The 17803-nt window shown below is 44.6% G+C and overlaps 1 protein-coding gene across 1 annotated transcript in view; it reads left to right on the forward strand.

Annotated features, from left to right (window-relative positions):
• The window catches only part of LOC144752100 (complement C3-like), a 1799539-nt gene that overhangs the window by 736707 nt on the left and 1045029 nt on the right, over positions 1-17803 (forward strand). The gene's annotated exons all lie outside the window — the stretch shown is intronic.

The following is a 17803-nucleotide window of genomic DNA, read 5'->3' on the forward strand; positions in this document are numbered from 1 at the left end:
ATTTCGTCTAGAGTTAGGATTTTGTCTTAAATTAGGATTTTGTCCTAAATTAGGATTTTGTCTTAAATTAGGATGTTGTCCTAAATTAGGATTGTGTCCTAAATTAGAATTTTGTCCTAAATTAAACTTAAGACAAACTTAAGTTAAACTTACATTTAATTTAAGACAAAATCCTAATTTAGGACAAAATCCTAATTTAAGACAAAATCCTAATTTAAGACAAAATTCTAATTTAAGACAAAATCCTAATTTAGGACAAAGTCCTAATTTAAAACAAAATCCTAATTTAGGACAAAATCCTAATTTAAGACAAAATCCTAATTTAGGACAAAATCCTAATTTAAGACAAAATCCTAATTTAAGACAAAATCCTAATTTAGGACAAAATCCTAATTTAAGACTACTCAATGCCTTCTGTGAATACCAAAAGTAGTAAGTTTAGGATGTTTTTGTAAATTAGTTCTGTGAATCGGGCCCATACTTTTTACTGAGACTCAATATTTTGCCATGCTTGGTGTAGGTCGTTGAGGGATACGAGGGATTTCACATCCTCAGGTCTCTCCCCTCCCTCTTCTTTTATACCTACCTTGGAACACTGAGTCCGGAAGTGGCTGCATTTGAAAAAGTAGTGTTGAATAGACTCAAGGAAGCGACCAAATGTATTCCCAAACCTATGGCTAATCTTGAGACACTAGAACAGGCAGCTTTGGAAGTTTTGGGGCATACTTATAGGCCCCTAATACCACCAGAGCGTCACTTTTTCTTATGCTCCGTGGCGTTGATCCATACCCCATATTTACAAGGTGGTGTAAATATACCTTGTAAATATGGCCCTTTCTGTAGTAGTGCGCTGTGGCAAAAGGGCAGGTAATGAGTGTTGATGTGGCCGTTCCATGGCAAACACTCATTGCTTTTTGGTGCTGCCCCAGATTTACAAGGCTGGGACGACGGCTAAAACTAAGGATTGTAAAACCTGGACTTTGGATATCGATACGAGGAGAAATTTATAATTTCTCCTCGTATTTTGCTCTTTCTAGCACATATAGAAACAGCGAATCACCATTAAAGATTGTTTATGCACATTGTTTATGTGTATTGTTTATGTGCAGGAAGGTGTGCCTCCCTGCGCCTAAACAATCGCCCCTGCACCAAAGACATCCTTGCAGCATGGCACAAGGGTGCGTGCGCTGGCGCCAGGCAGCTTTTTTTAGCACCAGCGCTAGGGGAAACGCAGGGGTGTGCCGTATTTTTGTAAATATGGAGCATTACTGCGGTTTGAAAATGTAGGAGCACGCCGTTGCCAAATTTGGCGTTACACCGCGCTACAACATTTTCTTGTACATATCTCCCTTTGTCGTGTAACACAAATATCACAGTAAAAAGCAGTGACAAAGGAGGGGGATTGTGCTTATGGGCACTAATGTATATGTTAAGAAAATGAAATTTATGTTAATGAACACTGAATATTACACAAAAACTATTGATCCCACTATGAGAGCTTAGAGGAAGATCCAGAACCTAAAATAAAAAAGGCACTGAATGTGGTGTTAAATGGACTAAAGAATACGAATCCTTAATACAAATAACCTTAAAATGGCAAGCTTCTGTGGCATTCCAAAGATGCATAGGAATCAACAATAAGACCCATTGTGACCACAATAAGCTCAGTGACAGAGCCCCTATCAAAATGTGTTCACTCTTTTTAGCGTCCGCTTGTACCCAACATTAAATCACACATTAGAGATACCAGACACTTGATATCTAGAATAGAAGGTCTGGTTTACAATGAGAACAGAGAGATTACGGCCACTCTAGGCATAGAGCTGCTCTGCAGTACTATTCCCCAAGAGGCAGCTATCAGTGCAGTGGAGGCTTTTATACAACAACATTTGAATGAAGCACCCAAGAGTTTTTTTTTTTGAGTGCCTCAGGATAGTCCTTCAAAATAATGTATTTGAATTCGTTAGAGACCTATACCTAGAAAATAAAGTAGGTTAGCATGGCGCCGTTTCATGAGTTAGTTTGAAGCCAAGGATATACACAATGAGGTGGCACCTTTCTTTCAGTCTGTAAAACATTGGTCACGTGTTATAGATGCATTCCAGATGCAACAGTTCCAAAAACTGTTTCCAACTCATACTTCCTAGAACTTGATTATTTTGGTGTAATTCAAAAATAGATCAACGATATTTCAACGTCTTCAGAGGCTTAAGGATAAATATATTACAAGAGGTACTTGAAGGAAATGCATCACTTTATAAATGTCACAGAAATGTAAAGAAACCCATAACCTTCTTGCTTCTGTGAAGCAATTCAGCATATAAAGATAACAAATGAAAACTAACATTTACATACATATGATTTTTTTTCCAAGACTGGCCTGTGCCAAACAGCGATTCCCGTTCTGTATCGCGTGCTATCTTTAGGTCTGACTGCAGATTGGTTTAGCTGTTTGCAGTAGCGAATGAGCTAAACCAAATTAACTTACAAAGGCCCTGACTGGGTCAGGCAGAGCGGAATTACAAAATGGAGTGCACTTGAACAGTAGGCTCTACTTAGGGTAACCAGGGGGCATATTACCAAGGGCCTTATCGCCGCTTTAGCGGGAATTTTTCCCACTAAAGCGGCGATAATTTAATCCCCTTATCACCTAGCTGTCGCTAACACCAGTTAGCGACACCTAATAGGCGATAGCGGGCATTTAGGGGCCCACTTTGCATGTCAGCGATAATTATCGCTAATGACATGCAAAGTGGGCGTGCCAAGATGTTAGCGACTGAAAACAGTTGCTAACATCGCTATCCCCTATTACCAACTTTTGGAAATAATCGCGCTAAGCGCGATTATCTCCAAAAGCTAACGCCTGCCCAGAGCAGTTCTTAGCCATGTTATCCAATGGTAGGTGGATAACATGGCTAAGAGCATTTGCTCGCTAATGCATGAATATCGCGGACTTTTCAGCGATATTCATGCATTTTGGCCGATTTTTATCGCTTAGGAGATAAACCTTAATAATATCAAGGCTCCTAAGCGATAAATATCGTCGGAGCGCGGCGTTATAATTTTGCCCGCTAACCAAGCTTAGCGATAATTATCGCTATAGCTTGGTAATACGCCCCCAGATTCGCAAAACAGAAAACCGGGACAGGTGTCATAGACATAGAAGTAGGACTGACAGACAGAAGTATCCATGGCTTTAAGTGGGATGAAAAAACCGGGGGTGGGAGGGGGGTGTCTCTGACGGGGCGTTGCCGATGTAATTAAGAACATGGCTTAAAACACATAAGCTAAAAAAATCTGTACTTAGCATAGCGTCTCGCCTGAAAAATGTTCTGCTTCTGTCATTGTATCCAGATAAATAATATAATGAGTAACATCACACCTAGAACAAGCCTGGACTATTGGCTTTGTCAACAATATAACGAGTAACATCACACCTAGAACAAGCCTGGACTATTGGCTTTGTCAACGGTTGTTAGCTGCATAAGAGAAATAAGCAACAACTTTGGCTTCGCTGTACATAACATTGAAAATGCCCCAGTTCTGGAATTAAGAGACAGACTGTGAAAGAACTATAAAGGGTGTCCGTAAAAACAGTGAAGGGTGGTACTGCTGCAGCAGAAAGCTTTTTTTTTTCTCTGTGAGGGCAAAAATGGAGAGCCCAATAGAGACCTGTCTCAGCACCTGTGAGAAGTAAGGCAGGCGCACCGAGCAAGACACTATTTAAAAACCGGGACATTTATCTGTTTAACACGGGCACCACGCAAAAACAGGGACATTTCTTTAATGTGCAGCAAAGTGTCGGGACACCGGGGCACTGCTCCAAAGACCAGGACCGTCCGAGGAAAACCGGGATGCCTGGTCACCCTAGCTCTACTTCTGCTTAGCCGAGCGGACCTCTGCTTGGCATATTGCAGGCTACTAATTTTGATAGGATCTGACATGGTGAACTGCAGTTGTATGACATTACCACGCCTTAATTCACCACGCACGTCTTTACATCACACATTTCACAATGCATACCACTACCACGCATTTACATTCATTCACATTACAAACACCTTCACCACTCATTGCACTACCACGCATACTTCTACCACGCTTACTGCCTCTGAAAAAATCTATCACAGTGTAACACTGCCACCTACTGTTGAAAACGTATACATAAACTCCTAATACATTTTTAGGTTGAGCCTGGCGTACGCAGCGCAAAGCGCTGTCGCCAGCGAGCTCTATTGTTGTGGACTTGCCTCGGAAGTGGGAAAGGAGATGGGCACGCGCAGAGCTATTGCCGATTTGAGCAGGTGCACCCGCACATAGAGCCACGCGGTGTGCACGTCTCCTGTCCCGCTTCCGAGGCAAGTAAGCCTCCTGCAATTGCATTTTTCTTAAATAGTCATATGCGCTCCACACATACAGCATGCCCCACTTATCGGGTGGGGTGGGCTTCTGTAGGACTTCTCTCTGCGGGGTGCGCTCCTTCACGCGGGCTGCAACACACGGGGCTCCCTCAGCTCATAGGAGCCCCGGACACTGCTGCGCGCTCCATTCCCGCCCATGTCCCAGGCAAGTTCGGCAGCACGCATGCTCAGAACGTAAGCATGTGTGCATGAGTAGCTATTGTGCCGCGTGCTTTCAGTTTCCCTCCCCGCCTGCTTGTTTACAATACAGATCGTGAACGAATTTTTTTTGTTTGACTAAGTCCTGAGGTTAATGTCTCAGAGGCTGCCCGGTTTCTGGCCGGCGGCGTGGCATTGTCTCTTCACAACCGCTCTCTGAGTTCGCCTCCCGCGCTCTCTCTCTCTCTGGCATGATATAGATCACGTCTGTCTGCATTTCCCTTATGTCATTCCTCTTTCTCGCATTTCTCCTCTCACCTCTCTGTAAAAACACACAGACGATTCGGCTCCCTGTCATCTCTCAGCGTCTCCCCTTCCCTGACACACCTTCTCTCATCCCCATCCTGTCTCGTCTTTGTCTTTTATCGCCCCTGTTGGATTTTCCATCCGCGGCCGCGACGACCACCATTGTATAAACCCTTTCTTCCATTGTCCACTTATCTGCCTATCTCTCTCCACGAGCGCGCCACCGAGGCACGGGGTCTGTATTAAAGCAGGGACACGCCCCGGGTCTGCCACCCAACACCACCGGGCTCCGCTGCTGCAGGGAGCACTCGCGTTTAACCCCCCCCCTTGTATTGGGGCGCTTTACTTTTGGGCCAAGCCCTACCCTTTACCTAAACTGTCACTGTAGACACCTTGGATACTATAAAATAAACAAAATATACGGAATTCTTAGCTCAAAGCACCACCAGTGTTCTTTATTCACAGCCAAGTCAATGAAATACTTTATTTAGAGCGTATCTACGTACTCCAGACAGAATAATATACTACTGTCGTAGCCCAATGTGAGTGTTTGAATGAGCCACGCCTGTGTACTTCATTCAGAGCCCTCTCTGCGTACGTTATTCAGCTCCGTATGTATATTACTATCGGTGCTCCCCATGTGTACTTTAGGGATATACTTATTTGGGTGCGCCTGCCAGGAAGTATTATGTCTCTTTAAGCCAATCATAGTAGAGTCTGTGTAATCAATCCTGTCCCTGGCTGAATATTTCAGAGCCAGTCCTGTCTTTATGGAGCAATCCTAGGTTCTTTCAGTACACTTTAGTCATAGGTCAGACTAATGTGACCATCACCCTGTGGGGAAAGAGGGAAAGTGTGCAGGCCAATGCCTTTGCAGGCACTAGCAATCTGCCACGGAACTGTCCTTGCTCCAGTCCAACCGTCCTTTCAAAGAAAGCAACAACCCAACATGTGGTTGACGCTGCTCTCGCACTATTCTTTGATTCGATGCCCGTCCCTACCCCAGCCCTTCGTCTTTAAGGGGCATTGGCTTAACATGAATCACTCCACCCTTCTACTGGCAGCCTTTATGGGGCACCTAAACATGACGTCACAGCCGCTGCTCAAGTCTCATCAGGGACATCTTTCTAACAAGGAATTACTTGTGCCCAGGCCTAACCACCTCTCAGAGCGAAGCTTATCGTGTTCCAACACTGTCCAGGCTTGTAGGCAGACAATGATCAGGCTGGGGAGGTGGATTCCCACCACCAAGGACAGTAGCTTCCGGGAGTCTGATATTTACACAAAAAGCTGATATGGAAACGCTGTGAGCAGAGGGGTGCAGGGAGGTGGGCTTGTGCATTGGCGAGGCGGAGAGCCCGAAAGAACCAGAAGGGAGGGGGGGAGGGGAAAACACAGGAGCAACTGACAGGTGAGGAGTGAGGCAAGCAAAGTGTGTGTGTGTGTGTGTTTGTGTGTAGGTGTGTGTGTGTGTGTGTAAGAGAGTTGAAGGAATGATCGAGTTTGTGTGTGGGTAAAAAAGATAGGGTGAGGAATACGCATTTGTAGGTGTGTGTAAAAGAGAGGAAATTACACAAATCTGAGAGAGAGAGAAACAGTCTTATCAGATGTACAGAGGAAGGGTCTGTCTCTCCAATTCAGACTTCACCCATGTACTTCTGTACGCAAATGTGCATCCCCGTCTGTGTGTTTCCGTCTGCCTGCTTGTGTACGCATGCATGTGTTTACTGGGTGATGATGGTGTGTGAACGCAAATGTGTTGCTGGGGATGCGTGGGCTTTTATCTGTATACCTTGTCTGGGCATGTGTGTTTATCGGCATGTGAGCCTGTGTGAGCATTAGTGTGCTTGCCTCTGTGTGCCTTCTGTGTAGATTCCTATGTGTATGTCTTTTGTAGTTTGGTGTCTATACATATGTGCGTGGTTTGGAGTTTAAGGACGCTGTGAGTTTGTCTTGATGCATGTGGTTCGGCGTGTGTGGCTGGTGTGTGAGTTTTAGGGGTCCAGTGTGTGTGGGTCTATCTAAGGAATAGTGTATATTTGTTGTGCTTTGGAGGGTTTGATATGTGTTGTGGTTCAGCATGTGGGAGGTTGTGTGCGATTTAGCGTGTGAGTGTGCGGCTGGTGCACTGGTGCTGTTTGGTGTGTGTGTGTATTGTTCAGAGTGTGGGAGAGTTGTGTTTAGAGTGTGTGGCTGGTGGCGCTTATGTGCAGTTTGCTGTGAGCGTTTTGTTCAGCGCGTGGGAGGTTGTGTGTGGTTTAGAGTGTATGCGAGATGAGAGAAATATTGAGCGACAGAGAGGTGCCCCCTCAAGACTTGAAATTTAGACTATGACAAGGAGGCCCTTCTCTTCACCAGACATCCTTCGATAAACCACTGCAAAGCCCGATCAAGGATACCAAGCACTATGTACATACCACTACAATGTAACACACTACCTGCTTCTTCCCAGCCCCACTGGCAGCATTTACTAGACTTTTCCTGGGGTACTCACTATGTCCCTCACACTAAACTAAATGTTAACAGTAACTCCCCACATAATCTAAACAGATCAACCCAATCAATTTAGTTCTAAGTCCTCGCTCCCCCGTCCCCTCTCCATTTTAGGTCTCACCCTCTCCCCTTTGAAGAGAAATCACATGAGGATTTTTGTTCACCTAGCGAAGCGCCCCCTTCCCCAGAACGGACTCTACCATCACTGGAATTACAAATTGTAACACTATTTGCATTTTACATTACAATCATTTTAATGCATTTTTACAAAACATAAACAATATAAAAACAATGCCATTTACAAGGCCATTTACTCAAAACAATGTCACTGCAATACCTATTGCATTGTAAATGCTTGTTTATTCCATTTGTCGTTTACACATTTGTTAGTAAGTGAACATGTTATATTTTTGGGGGAGACCCCTCCAAGTCCCCTGTTTTAATTATCCTCAAATATGTGTTTTTATCTTGCGATGTAAAGACTTGCGTGCCAATAGTCTTCATGATCTAAAACATTTGTGGAAAATGTACTACAAAATAAAAACCTTGGAGTAAAGGCTGTCACCCTCCCTGCCCATCAACTCTTGACGAACATGTTTAACTTTAGAAACGTTATAGTGGAATGCAGACACATACACAGAAGCAGCTAGGTAGCAGCATGGGGTTCCCCTAAAAGATTTACAGTAGCATATTCAAGCTAGGCCAGTCCATGGATTTGTGATAAAGCCCAAGTTTAACCAGTTTTACTGTCAGAAAATAGGACATACAGATTTAGGACTTCAGTAACCCAGCTTCTGTCAATAAAAGTTTAATAGCTCTATATTTATCATAATATAAGACCCTAGACTGGATTTTAGACTAAGCAGTAACACTAATAGTGTTTTTATATGACAGCCGATACCATTTCTAAGCACTCTAAATATCAGTGGCTGTATTATAGGAAGTGCTCTGGGGATGCAGCAGCATGTGTGCCCACTTTGTTTGCTCCAAGGGCTCTTTGGTATCACAATAGTGGCTCCGGACTCTTGCGGCCCCTTGTGTAATATAACTTTGGCACACATTTAGGGACCGATTACGAGTTTCAGCAGTGCTGGGTGGGTGGTACTCCACCGCCGGGCCCCCGCAACGCCGAGACTTGCCTCCGCCCACCAGATTATAAGTTATTTGTAGTCTGGTGGGTGGGCAGTGTTGCGTTCCCAGGGTGGTGCCTCTTTTAAAGGCTGTGGTGCCTTTGAAAAAGGCACAGCAATGGGAACGCCTCACAAGATTCCTACAGAGCATGTACTTGAAGGTCCATGGCGTTCATGAAATTTTGTGCATGCACACGGGGGCCACATGTTATGCCAACCTGTGTGCATGCACAAGCAGAGGAGGCACAGGGGGCCCTGTAGGGCCACCTTTGTTTCCTCTCCTCCAAGGTTTACATTGGCGAGGAGCCAACATTTAAACCCTGGAGAAGAGCAAATTCGTAATATGCTTGGGTGGACCACGGCGGTACCGCCATGCATATTGGGGCCTCTGAACTCCACCCCACCTCCAGGGAGAAACAGTTCCCTGGAGACGGTCCCAGGGTGGTCCGACTGCCCAAGTTGTAATGGGCCGGTCGGACCGCTGGAGAGGCGGTGGCTGGACCACCACCATCGTGCCACCATAAGTCTGATGGTCCTTGGACCTCCAAACTCGTATTCAGGCCCTTAGTAATGACATGATCTCAAGGGAGTGTCTCATCATTTGCTTGGGGTTGTGGCTCATTGAAGAATTCCTTTACACCCATGCAGAATTAGAGACACCCTATGGAAGGGGAACGAGGGTCTCAGGTATTTATTGTCTGGAGCCCCGACGAACACGTCCTTACACCTTCAAGTACAGTGCTTCAACAGTCCTCACATTCTAATACATATTACTCCTATTACCTAGCAACTATAGCAAGAAGGTACGCAACACATCCCCTTCCTAACAAAATAAAAAAAGAAACAATGCAACAAAATGAACAAAACAACAAAAAAATTATAGAAACAATGCTAACAATTCAGTATACCCCACCCTATTCCCTCATTTAGAGCTTCAAGCACATATACCTTCATGTACATAATCTTACAGCCATTTTGGTGGTCTCCTCGGCCTCAACATTTTGTCCTCTAAACCATTTCTAGGTTATTCCTCCTGTGCTTCCTCACCAACACTCTTACTGCTAATACCATCCACAACCTTCTCACCTAACAATGCCCTGGGACATTATCATCCACCTGGTTGTCCATCATACCTCCACTTCCATCAGCAACCATCTCTCCACTCAAACCATCTCCACATGCATTCTCTTCATTCACCCTCATATCAGAATCTGAATCCAAACCTTGACAATCTTCAATAAAACTTGATGTGGGTTTCCTTCCCACAACTCCTTAGAGCCCACAGCTACATGCTGCATATTCCAAACCTTCCCACTCTTCACTCTTACAGCATTGATGAGTGTTTCCACGATCTCCTCAGGCTCAAGAAATTGACTTGCACCTTTTGTTTTACTGTGCAAGGCTTCTTAATGTGAACCCAATCTCCCACAGCAACACTGACTGGCCTCACACCAGGCTTGGTATCATAATATTATTTTACTTTAATCTATCGATCCATCAATTTACTCCTAACAAGACTCCAAAACCAGTGTTGAACTCCAGAATCACATAACCAAACAGGATTACATTTGGACCTAGGTTTCCTCCCTCTCATTAGCACAAAAGGGGACAACCCAGTGCACTCATTCTTTGTCACTCAGTACACCCAATTAGCCTTGTGTAATTTTACTTCCCAATGAAGCTTGTTACAACAAGCTAACTGAATGACACCTTTAATTACTCTGTTAAACCTTTCAACAACTCAATTCCCGTTGGGTTGTACAATGTCGTGGTCCTATGAGTTACACCTACCTTCTCAAAATCATCCTTGGTAGCATTCTATGTGAATTGTACTCCATTATCACTCAGAATGGAATCGGGTAACCCCTCCAATATGAAGATCACATCCAGAAATTAGAGTACAATGGAAGTGTTCATTTCCTCAACAACCTTCACAATTGGCCGCCTTGAAAATAAATTAATGAGTAACACAACAGTGTAGTCATGTACAGTGGAATGGCATAGTCTGGAGCATTGTACAATGCAGCGCATAGAAAGGTGTAGCATATAGTGGAGTGGTGTACAACAATGTGGCGTAGAGTGGAGTGACGTACAGTGGAATAGCATAGAATGGAGTGAGGTAAAGTGGATTAGCATAGTTTGTACTGGCATACTGTCAAATAGCATGGAGTGGAGTATAGTGGAGTGAGGTACTGTGTAGTACCATAAAGTGGAATAGCGTACAGTAGACTTGTGTTGAATGTAGTGGCATACACTGGAGGGTTGTACAGAGTACTAACATACAGTTGAGTGGGGTAGAATGGAGTGGAGTAGTGTACAGTTTACTGCATAGAGTGGAATAGTATTGAGTACAATGGCGTACAGTAGAGTAGCTTACAGTGAAGTGGCATCAAGTGAAGTGAGGTACAGTGTAGTGGTGTACAGTAGATTAGCTTAGGCTGGAATGGCGTAGAGTGGAGCGGCACACAGTTGAATGGCCTAGAGTGGAGTGTTATATAGTGTAATTCTGTAGAGTGGACTTTTGTTGAGTGGAGCAGGGTACAGTGTAGTGGAGTAGATTGTAGTGGTGTATAATGGAATAGCGTACTGTGGAGTTGGGTAGAGTGGAGTGGCATATAGTGGAATAGCATAGAGTGGAATGGTGCAGAGAGGAGTAATGTACATTGTAGTGGCATATAGTGAAGTAGTGTAGAGTAGAGTGGTGTACAGTAGAATAACTGTGAGTTTAGTGGCAAACAGTCTAGTGACGTACACTGAAGTGGCATATAGTGGAGTGGCATAGACTAGAATGGCTTTGAGTGTAGTGTTATACAGGAGAATAGCAGAGAGTGTAGTATGGTAGAGTGTAGTGATGTCCAGTGTAGTGGCCTTAAGTGGAGTGGCATATAATGTACTGTTATACAGTGTAACGTTGTAACTATTGTAATAGTGTAACTTGATTGTTGTATACTGGAGTGGTGTGTACAGAAGTGATAGTGTAGACTAGAGTGGCATACATTGGAGTGGCATTCCATTAAGAGGCGTAAAAGAAATGGCATATAGCAAATAGACATACAGTGGATTGGTATAGAGTGGGATAGCATAGAGTGTAGTATTGTACAGTAGAGTTGCGTACAGAGAAATAGTGTAGAGTTGATTGGCGTATAGAGCAGTAACGTACAGTGGAGTAGTGGAGACTGGAGTGTTGTACAGTGAAATGGCATGCACTGTAATAACGTCCAGTAGAGTGCGGTAGAGTGGACAAGCATACTGTGGAATAGCGTAGAATGTAGTGATGTAGAGTAAAGTCGCATATAGTGGAGTGGTGTACAGTTGTATTGTCTACGGTGGAGTGGCATATAGTAAGGTACACTGTAGTGGCATCAAGTTGAATAGTGTAGAGTGAACTGGTGTGGAGTGTAGTTGATTACACTGGAGTGTGGTGCAGCTTAACAGCATGCAGTGGAATGGGGTAGAGTGGAGTGATGTACAGTATAGTAGGGAACAGTGGAATAGCATAGAGTGTACCGTGTACACTGTAGCAGTGCACAGTGGAGTAAACTGGAGAGAAGTGCACTGTAGAGATTTACAGTAGAATAGCGTACACTGCAGTGGCATGCAGTGGAGTTGTACACAGTGAAATAGTGCTCAGTGTTCTACAGTGTGATACCGTGCATAAGTCGCTAAGTGATTGGCTAATGGCCGTGTTTAGTAAAGGTAAAAGGCAGCTATGTATTTTTTTCCCGGTTTTATTGTGTTCTGCCTCTTCAGCGCCAGGTGCAAGTGCTCATGTATGGGGGCGTGAGTTGAGGGTTATAAGGCCTACCCTCTCCTCGTTTGCAGACCGTAGCTCCTCCCACGCCTATATTGTCCCAGCGTGTATGCCTCCTGTAGCCTGTCCTGTCGACAACGCCTACAAGTCCCAGCATGCAGTGGCAAAAGTCTGGTAGGTATATGCGGGAATGTATATATATCCACACCTTCCTCCTCACGAAAGAGCAGAGGCCACAACGGGGGACAGTCTGGAAGCAACTTTATTTATTAAAAAAGTGGCGAATGCATTTCGGCATAAGTGCCTTCCTCAGCGCCCAAATTTTCAGGAGGCTTCCTTCATGGCAATATTGCAGTCCCGCAGCCTTTAGTAATCCAGTGAATAGGCTCCAATGTTTCCCCACCTGTTGCAGCTCCCGATCTAGTCGCGGACTACAACACACAGAATGCAATGTTCTGCTGCCAGGTAAGTGCTGTGTGGAAAGGCTAATACACCAAGTGGTTGGGCGGTTTGCAGGACTGTAGTATTGTAGGATGCCAAATCTTCCTGCTTGCAATAATAAAATAAAGAGCTTCCTTGTGTCCCCACACCGCTTCAGCCCCAAAGTGCATAAGTGCCTTCCTCAGCGCCCAAGTTTTCAGGAGGCTTCCTTCATGGCAATATTGCAGTCCCACAGCCTTTAGTAATCCAGTGAATAGGCACCACCCCAAAGGATGTTTTCCCACCTGTTGCAGCTCCCAATGTAGTCACGGACTGCAACACCCAGAATGCAATGTTCTGCTGCCAGGTAAGTGCTGTGTGGAAAGGCTAATACACCAAGTGGTCAGGCGGCTTTGCAGAACTGTAGTATTGTAGGATGCCAAATCTTCCTGCTTGCAATAATAAAATAAAGCGCTTCCTTGTGTCCCCGCACCGCTTCAGCCCCAAAGGGCAGGAACGTCCTCGGCGGGGGCAGCGACGCCAATGCATGCCGCCCAGGGTAAAGCAGAATCTCCTCACCACCGCACTGTATGTCCCCAAACCTCGAGGCTGGCCACGACTAATCCAATAACTTGGAAACACAAAGTTGCCGAACCAGGAACCAGCAAATGTCCGGGACCTCTTGCGAAGCGGGGGCATCCAAACTGCGCTACTGGCCAACGCAGAAAATAGATCCACACCCTCCTCCTCATGAAATAGCCGAGGCTACAATGGGGGACAGTCTGGAAGCAACTTTATTTATTAAAAAAGTGGTGAATGCATGTGTGTGTGTTTACATATAATAACACATTAAATTAGAAGAATGTATAAGACAATTCAAGCCTACTGATGAGTGTTTTTGAATATTCAGTGGCGATACGTTTCTCTAGAAAATTGGGAATTGACTTCATTTGTATGTTTTGCCATTTACATGATATATTTAGCCTAAAATTTGTTTGAAATCGCAGAAATTGATGCCACTTATAGGCGTGTGAAAAGTGCTCCTTGTAATTTTGTCAACAATTGGAATTAGTATTGAACTGTAAATAAAGTGTTGTGGCTGTGTATGTGAGTATGAAGTGGTTGAATGTCCGATATGTTGAGTGACTCTGAGTATTGAATGATTATGAATATGTAAAGTTTAATGTTTCACTAAAAGTTTAATAGAGAATTGTATTTGTATTGTAGATGTTGAAAATGTAGATTTGGTGAAATGTAACCAACAAATGTATTCAAAGTAGAAAATAAACAACGTGATTAATTCAGACTGAACTAGAAGTCTTGCACCCACATTGTGTTTAACTCTAATGTGTTGTTGTGGAAAGAGAAGGATTTAATAGAACAGTACTGGCAATTGTTTTCTATTCCCTTGTAACTTTGTGACACTCGTTTGTCTCAACTGATTGTGATTTATCTGCCTGGCAGGAACTAGTCAGTGACACAAGGAAGCACCATTGGATAACATGTTTAAAACTGTTTAATTGGTCGAATTTAGGTGTGCAGGTTATAACTCTTTCAGTGATCCATGTTTGCAATAGTCCATTCTTCAAAAAGTGGAAAAACTCTGCCAGTAGCTCATCAATTGTATTTATTGAACAGAAGGCAAAAATTCAAATTTCTTGCGTAGATAGATGGTAATCCCAATGCATTTCGGGCTTTAAATAATAGCCCTTCATCAGGGGAGACTGTTATTAATGTCACAATACGTGCGGCATAATGTGTTATTACAATAGCATAAACGCCATAAGAGGAGCCCAAGGCGAAACAAACCAAGGATGCATGCTTATATCAGCAATTCTTGAAAAAAACTGCCAATGTGGGAGAGACCGCACAGGGAGAGAAAAGAACTCAAAGAGGCAACACCACGTTCCCAGCGAACAATATCGAAAGCCTGCTGAAAATAAAGGCAATGAAGGGAGTGTGCACATGTATGGATAATTTAAAAACTAAAAACAGAGATAAAGAGTCAGACGAACGTCCACATTAATCAGTGTAAGCAAAGTGACATGCTAGACATGCATTCTTAAAGTGATAAAGTCGAAGAATATAAAGGCAATCGAGACGCATACCTCCCAGCAAGAAACCGATCTGTTAAGGTGAAAGGCTGGAACGGGTGACCACACGGATTGCGTGCTAATTGTAAACAAGCCTTTGCAATGCAATAGGTCTCTCATTAATTAAGTTTGAGCTATTGGCATTGCTAAATATTTCAACACCAATTGCAACAAAAGTCTATAAATTGTAGGCCAAAAAAAATGTGTATTTATTTTTGTATTAATGGTGGCTTGCTGCGTTTTAGATGAATATGTTTAAAAGTAAAGTGTGCCATACTGCGATTGCTACAATAGTTAATTGTGGATGTGTTAACAATTGATGTGTGCACTGATGGCTGGTGGTGTGTGTGCTTGCAGAAATTGTGCACTGATGGCAGGTGAAGTGTGCACTGCCGGCTAGTGGTGTGTGTGCCTGGTGGAAGCGTGCACTGATGGCTGGTGGTGTGTGTGCCTGGTGAAAGCGTGCACTGACAGCTGGTGGTGTGTGCCTGGTGAAAGCGTGCACTGACAGCTGGTGGTGTGTGTGTGCCTGGTGAAAGCATGCACTGATGGCTGGTGGTGTGTGTCTGCCTGGTGAAAGCGTGCACTGATGGCTGGTGGTGTGTGTGTGCCTGGAGAAAACGTGCACTGACGTCTGGTGGTGTGTGCCTGGTGGAATTATACACTGAGGGCTGGTGGTGTTTGTGCCCGGTGAAAGCATGCACTGATAACTGATGGTGTCTGTGCCTGGTGAAAGTGTGCACTGACAGTGTGGTTGTGTGTGTGGTTGTATTTATGGTTGTGGTTGTGTGTGTGGTTGTGTGTTTAGTGTGTGTGGTTGTGTGTGTGTGGTTGTATGTGTGGTTGTATGTGTGGTTGTGTGTGGTTGTGTGTGGTTGTGTGTGTAGTTGTGTGTGTGGTCGTGTGTGTGGTTGTGGTTGTGTATGTGTGGTTGTGTGTGGTTGTGTGTGTGGCTGTGTGTGTGGAGTTGTGTGTGTGGTTGTGTGCGTGGGGGGTTGTGTGTGTGTTGTTGTGTGCGTGGTTATGGTTGTGTGAATTGTGTTTGTGGTTGTGTGTGTGGTCGTGGGTGGTTGTGTGTGTGTGCTTGTGGTTGTGTGTGTGGGGTTAGGTGTGGTTGTGTGTGTGTGGTTGTGTGTGGTTATGGTTGGGTGTGGTGTGTGGTTGTGTGGTTGTGTGTGGTTGTGTGTGTGTGCTTGTGGTTGTGTGTGTGGGGTTGGGTGTGGTTGTGTCTGTGTGTGTGGTTGTGTGGTTGTGTGTGTGTAGTTGTGTGTGTGGTTGTGTGTGTGGTTGTGTGTGTGGTTGTGTGTGTGGTTGTGTGTGTGGTTGTGGTTGTGTGTGTGTGGTTGTTGGTGTGGTTGTGTGTGTGTGTGTGTGGTTGTATGTGTGGTTGTGTGTGTGGTTGTGTGTGCTTGTGTGTGTGCTTGTGGTTGTGTGTGTGGTTGGGTGTGGCTGTGTGTGTGTGGTTGTGTGTGTGGTTGTGTGTGTGGTTGTGTTTGGTTGTAGTTGTGTGTGTGGTTGTGTTTGTGGTTGTGTGTGTGATTGTGTGCATGGTTGTGTGTAGTTGTGTGTGTGGTTGTTTGTGTGTGTGTGTGTGTGGTTGTGTGTGTGGTTGTGTGTTGTGTTTGTGGTTGTGTGTGTGTGTGTGTGGTTGGGTGTGTGGTCGGGTGTGGTTGTGTTTGTGTGTGATTGTGTGTGTGTGGTTGTGTGTGTGGTGGATTATGTCTGAGATACAGCACAGCACTATGCATCAGTGGTCCTTTGTTTTCTTTCAAAAAGTGCAAACACTTCATACTGAAATATCTTGGTCCTCACTAGGCTAGTTTTCAACATGCCTCCTGGCCTCTAAAACATTAATTCTGAGGTCAGCATAGTTTTACTGGATCCATGCACCAGCCTGTCCCTCTGCCTGGCTCCTGGTACTCATCTACTTCTGGCAGAGCATCTGGTGCAGTCTCTTCACAACCAGCCAGCACCAGTGGCCAGCACCAGTGGCCCTTGTAAGACTCAAACTAGTCAGGGGGGGAGCAAGTGACAAACTCCTTAGTCCATCTTTTCAGGGCATCAGGTAGCTTCTTTTTCGATCAGGTCATCCTTTCTCTTTAATTGCCTCCCAGACCCAGTGTATTTTCATCTGTCTCTCCCTTGTGCATGGGGTTAAAGTGGGGTGTAAAGTGTTAGATGCCAGGCACCCACAGCCAATCCTAGGATGCCACACTAGCCCTACGTTCCTCCTGCATTACATTCTGGGACAAACCAACATGGGGACTTCAAGTTTTCTCTGGAAATAGCTCCTCTGAGGGTCTTAGCTCTGCCCATGGAGACATCATTGCAAGATCCCTTCCCACCAAACTTCAAAGGTGAGCCACTGCTGATGTTGGCTCTAGAGGTCTGGTCCTCCCTCTTTGTTGTTGTGGGCCTAAGCTGTCTCAGGCCAAGTGCAGTGTGACAAGCTAATTATCAGATGCAGATTTCTGCCATACTTCTTTCCTCTCACAGGAAGTGAGTCAATCACTGTTAATTATACTTATGTGTGGGGAGGCCTGTGTTACCCCTGATGGGGGCAGAGTAATTAACTTGGCCCAGTAGTGGGTGACAAAGGCCTAGAATTTGATTATGAGGTGAGCCAGGAGAATATGAGAATTCTTGACTTCCCACGAGATGCGAATGTAGTGTGATAGCAACTGCACATTCCAACCCGGGTGCATGTTTTTACCCAGTTTGATACCTTGCTGGATCCTGAAGGCCTAATGGAAAATAATTGTTCAATTCAATTCAATTGAATGGAACATAATTGTACTTAGGAGCAGATTTCGCCTACAAGTATAATAAGTGAAAGCACTACAAATTTTCCTCATAATATACCCATGATCAGCACAAACCTTTGCATAGTTCCTTTTATACCAGGCTACCTAAATGCAAATACGCGGGTGCACATGATGGTGGCCTTACACATGTAGTGCACATACACACGGTTGCAGACAAGTTCACGTATAACAAGCCCAGTGCCCCATACACTAGTTGCAAAACAGGAGCCTTTTCTCAAAAGGTGGA

This window comes from Lissotriton helveticus, chromosome 1_1, assembly GCF_964261635.1.
Source record: "Lissotriton helveticus chromosome 1_1, aLisHel1.1, whole genome shotgun sequence".
NCBI classification, from domain to species: Eukaryota; Metazoa; Chordata; class Amphibia; order Caudata; family Salamandridae; genus Lissotriton; species Lissotriton helveticus.